This window comes from Protopterus annectens, chromosome 4.part0 (genome assembly GCF_019279795.1).
Source record: "Protopterus annectens isolate FY-2018-M chromosome 4.part0, PAN1.0, whole genome shotgun sequence".
Taxonomy (NCBI): Eukaryota; Metazoa; Chordata; order Ceratodontiformes; family Protopteridae; genus Protopterus; species Protopterus annectens.
This window is the reverse complement of record NC_056733.1, coordinates 1,637,107,576-1,637,113,165: the sequence shown is the minus strand read 5'-3', so window position 1 is coordinate 1,637,113,165 and position 5,590 is coordinate 1,637,107,576. Positions and strand designations below refer to the sequence as shown.

The window sequence follows — 5,590 nt, the reverse complement described above, 5'->3', positions numbered from 1 at the left end:
CTGCTTGAACAGAGCCCACAAAGTCTCATTTATTACATCCTGACTTATAGGTTCATAGGTTCATAGGTTAGTACTAGGCTAACTGCCCTTGCGAGCCATTTTAAGCCTAGCCGATTATCCCTTGTGAGATTCAAACCCTGCACCTTGTGTTTGTAAGGCAAACACCTTAACCATTAGGCCACCCTCCCAACCCCAAAAATATACAGATTTTGTGCACTGACCGGGAATCGAACCCGGGTCAATTGCTTGGAAGGCAGCTATGCTCACCACTATACCACCAATGCTATAAACACAAGTAAAGAAGTTGTGCCTATTTATAAACTCTGATGCTCAGCTAGACCATGAGACAAACAGAAGTAGAAATATCAACCTTCAACATGTTTTATTACTTTATAAATTTGTTAAAGTAGTATGCCCACTGGACCCAAGTGTGCTCCTGTTTAGAGGTGATCTAGGAACACTGCCTAGTTAAGTGCCTTGCTCAGAGTCATAAGCAAATGCAAGTAGAAGGAATCAAACCCTGCAACTTTGACTTCAGAAAGCAGCTCAGAGCCTTAATCCGACGTGTGATATGGTGTCAGAACCAAGATTCCAGAGACTGCTTTCCAGAGCTACAAGGTGTAGAGTTAGCAGTGAAGGTAAACTAAGAGAAATGAACATGGAAAAGAGCCAGAAAAGAAGAAAGGTAATGAAAACTTGCACAGACAGTTTATTTTATAAAAAAAAAAAAATAAAGATAAAATGGACCATTACAAGGGCACAAACTACATTATTAAACAAGCAAGAGGCACAAAAGGTTTGTTGATTAAACAAAATGTTTAAGATTAAGAGATTTGATAAAATGAGCATCAGACAAATACATAAGGAGTTTGGAATTACCTCAGAATTGCAAAATTGGCATTTTTAAGGCAAAATGAGCATGTTTAAAGCAAAACAGGCATGTTTAGAGTAAAATGAGCATAAGAAAAGTATAACGGGATGAAAAGAGATTAAGTGAGCAAAATGAATATAATAAGGGCAAAAGGGCACATTAAGCATAAATAAAGCAAGGCAACTGCATGTTTTTTAGCATAACTGCTACTTTGTATTGTATTCAGGGCATAAATAGAGTTATTTGAAGTATCTCAAAGTGCTTACAGTGTGTGCTTATTACCATGCATATATTCCGAAGAGTTTATTTGTGTGCAAAGTGCAATTATTTCATGAAGTACAGTTAAAGTACAGCCATTTTAAACATTTATTGTGTTGGATGTACCCACTCACAAAGTGCCCCCATTACAGAGTGTTTCTTGCACTGTAAAGAATTATCTAGCAAAGTACCACCATTTTGGAAACGTTTCAGTGCGCTGTGTACTGTTTATTCGCAAAGTGCAATTACTTTGAGATATTCTTACTCAGGGTTTCTTCTGCCCAGTTCATTCGCACAGTGCAGCTATTTTGAAATGTTTCTTACACTGACAAGAGGTGATTTCTTGCAGTACAGTAATTTCAAGAGTATTACAGTGCCAGAGAGACTTATTGGGCATAGTTATGAATACTGGCATAAATTTCTGGCATATGTATATGTGTGTGTGTTCATGCATATTTGCAAAACCCTTCAACGGTATGTGCTAATATGGCAGATGGATTTTGAAAGCCCTCACCACTTGTATTTGATCAGAATATTGCAGAGAATTGAAGAATATTTGGGCAAGAGTATGATATTTTTATACAAGCAGCTTATTCTGACAAAGATGCATAAACCAGCGCTTTCATTTTGTTAAACCTAACTGGGTCAGAGGCCATTGAAAGAGAGCATTCATTTGTGTATGCACCAGCAGTATTTGAGGGAGAAGGTGAAAACCACCATATTGTTGTACAGGCTGAATCAAGGGAAGATCATGAATGTTTGAAGTGCAAATTCAGAGAAATGTGTATCCCCCAGACAAATATTACTTTAGAGAGGCATTTGTTTTACACAAGAGATCAGAAACCAGGGGGAACTTTTTCACCTTATATTACAGACCTGAGGAACAAAGCTAAACTGTGTCAGTTTGGTGACTTAAAAGACAAATTGATAAAAGACAGGCTTGTGCATGCTATTAGCGCTGTTGTGAGAAAGACTTTGGTTCGTGACAGTGGTTTAATGCTAAGCAAAGCTATTGAGATTTGTCAAATCCATGAAGTTACAGAATGGCACATAAGTATGCTTGCAAGTGATAAGAGCATGGTTTCGGCAGGCTCCAGAGCAAATGTAGACAGCATGCAATATGTGGCAAACAGAAACAGGCCTGAGCAAATAGCAGCCACAGCCCCTGTGGGTTATTTGGGGAAATCACATAGTTTTCCAGCAAGTTCTAAGAAAGGAGCATGCTCAGTGCAGTCTAAGCATGAGTCAGCAATACTCAAATCTAGCTTCATAGTTAACTGTTGGAATTGTGGTGCCAATCATGAGACTAAAGGAGAGAAATGCTTGGCATTTGGTCAGCAATGCCACAATTTAAAAAATGGAACCATTTTCAAAAGTTGTGCAAACTTTTTCCCTATCTTTCCCTGTCTTCCATATTCATACCTTTATTGCAAACAATTTTCACTGCTATTATCAATTTAATTACCATGTACCACTACTGTTTATATTCTCTGCATTGTGTGCAATTTTCCTTGTATGTTCTTACTGTGGAGCTTTTCTCCCTGGGCCTCCACTGAAAATGGGCTCATTTTGGCCCAGTGGACCTTCCCGGTAAACAAATGCAATACATAAATAAATAAATAAATAAAAATAAATCAAGTAAACCTCACACAGTTATGAAGAAGGGTCACTCAAAAAAGCAAGCTGATCATATAGAGAGCTGCAATTCTACCGTCAATGTAGATGGTGCATCAGTAATTGATGAAAAGGTTGCTGCAGTGAACCTGCTGCAAAAGAACAAAGTATTTTGTACTGTCCAGATCAATGGTAAATCCACTGAGCTCAAAGTAGAGACTGTTTCAAAGTGTAATGTTATGTCAGCAGACACATTTGCTAATGTAAGAGCTGATAAACAACTCAGTGTGGTAAGTAGTGTGAAACGTATTGCTTATGGATGTGAAGAAATTCAGACTGAAGGCTCAGTAGTGCTTTCATGCTATTTGGCTAGCAACTGTTACAGCTTGTTATTCTATGTAGTCCAAAGACCTGGGCAGTCATTACTGTGTCTCAGAGATAGTTTATGAATGAATCTGCTTTCTTTTACCGAAGAAGTTCATCATATAAGCACATATCCTGGTTTCAGTTTTTCTGAAGCCATTTTCTCTGTGTATGCTATTGTTTTCAATTATAAGTTGGGCAAACTTCCAGTTGTGTATTCTATGAAGTTAGTCCTAGAGGTCAGTCATAGGTTCACAGGTTGGTACTAGGCTATTGGCCCTAGGGCCTATATCAGTCATTAGAATTCCCTGGATATTTCTTTCCACACTACTTACTTCCCTGGTCCCTTGTCTAGCAGGGTGACTGACATGATCACCGGGGTGAATTTCCTTTCTCCCTTCCAATCATCAAGGTTCCTTTTGAAGAGGTACAACGAGGTGCACTGCTTGACATGTATGGGCAGTGTATTCCAGAGTCTGGGGAGTCTTTGGGTCAGGAACCTATCCCTCCAGCATGTTTTGTTTATTGTGATGACAAGGTTTAGATCCCTGGAGTGTGTGGCTCTGATGGATTGGGATTTCTTTAAGTGTAGCATGTCCAACAGCTCTGAGTTTGACATGGCCTTGTATGTTAACCAGAGATCGCCTATGAGTAGAAGATATGTGACAGAGTATAGCTGGAGTTTTTTAAGGCGGTCAGCATAGAGCATCTGCTTTAGGCCTGTGATTCTTTTAGTGAGGTATTTATGCGGCCTTTCCAGTTGTTGCAGATGTCTTGAGAGGTACATACCAAATGGGGCATTGTACTCTATAATGGGTCTAATGAGGGATGAGTACAGTGGAACAATGACCTCCTTTTTTCTGGATGAAAAGCCCTTAGTGATAAGGTGTGCCACATAGAAGGATTTCCTGACTGTTGTGGTGGTGTGGTTATCGAAGGTGATACCACTGTCCACCTGTGTCCCTAAGTCTCTTATCACACTTTCAGTGTTTAGTGTACTGCCACCTATGTGGTAAATCATGGGTACATGTTTTTTCCCAAAGGAGATAACTGTAAATTTCTTGGCATTGAGCTTGAGCCCATGGCTCTGGCACCAAGCATCTGTTTTTGTAAGGCCCTTTTGTAGAGTATCCACATCATTTGGGGATTCAATAATGGCTCCCAGTTTGCAGTCATCTGCGAACTTTGTTAGCCAGAGTCCCTTAGTGTTGGCCTGTACTTCAGAGAAGTAGATGCCAAACAAGAGCAGTTCCAGGACTGAACCCTGTGGTACTCCACTTGTCACTTGTCTGGAGCTAGATTTGGAGTCGGCTACTTTTACAGTGTGGGTTCTGTCTGTAAACCAGTTGGCAACCCATTGAGTGACGTAGGGATTAATGCCCAGCTTAGAAAGTATATCTATGATTCCAGAGTGGGGGATGGTGTCAAATGCCTTGGCGAGGTCCAGATAGGCTGTGTGGACAGCCTTGCCCTCATCCACGGCTCTGGAGACTGATTTCAAGAAGTCAATCAGGTTCAGGAGACAAGATCAGCTCTTCATGAACCCAGACTGGGTGAGGTCCAGTGTTTGAAGGTTGCCAATGTCATTGTTTATAAGTTCCATGATAATACGTTCCATGGCCTTGCAGAGCAGGCTCTTCAGACTAATGGGGCAGTAGTTGCCGGGATCCAAGGTAGATCCCCCCTTGTGGAGTGGGATAACTGTAGCTGTGCACCACTCAGTGGGCACAAAGCCTGAGATGAGGCTATGATTAAACATGACACTTGGGTGAGATGCCAGTTCATTTTGTAGTTCATGTAGTACACAGCCCATGATGTCATCTGGTCCCATGGATGCTGTATTCTTAGCTTTGGAGAGTGCGTATTTTACCTGTGTGGTCATTATTACTGGAATTTGGCAATCTTCCGGTATTGAGATGGGCCACTTAGGGGGTGAGTGGGGGGGTAAAGTTGGCACTGAATTGATCTGCCAGGATATTGGCAATATCCTTGGGATCAGTATATTTAATGCCATTCTGTTGTAGCTTAGAGCAGATCTGAGCATTTCCATTTAGATTCTTGACATAGTTATAGAATGCCTTGTGGTTGTCTTTGGAATTTTTGTCAATTTTATTTTTGTAACTAGCTTTGGAGGATTTTATGAGGGATCTCAGCTTCTTACTGAGGCTGGTAAGGGAGTTTTTTGCATCCTGGGATTTTGCTCTTTTCTGTAACAGTTTCTTCCTTTTGTTGTAAAGTTTGTTTATGGCAGGGTACCACCAGATTGGCTTCCTTTTTTTGGAGGATAGCATCTTGGTTCTCTTTGGGATGGCATGATTCATGCAGGACTGGATGTGCTCATACAGTGCCTTAGTGTAGGATACAGCAGTCGAACTTTCAGTTCCCATCTGCATGGGTGTCATGAAGTTTGTCACTTCTGACTTGAGTAGCATGAAGTTGGCTTTGGAGAAGTTTTTTATGGATGTTTCCTTACTGGGGGGGGGG

General features: G+C 40.8%; 1 non-coding gene across 1 annotated transcript; it reads right to left on the bottom strand.

Annotated features, from left to right (window-relative positions):
* Window positions 1-212: 212 nt before the first annotated feature.
* On the bottom strand, window positions 213-284 carry TRNAG-UCC. The gene has a single exon. It is a non-coding gene; the product is annotated as a tRNA-Gly (tRNA).
* Between the last annotated feature and the right edge of the window lie 5,306 nt (window positions 285-5,590).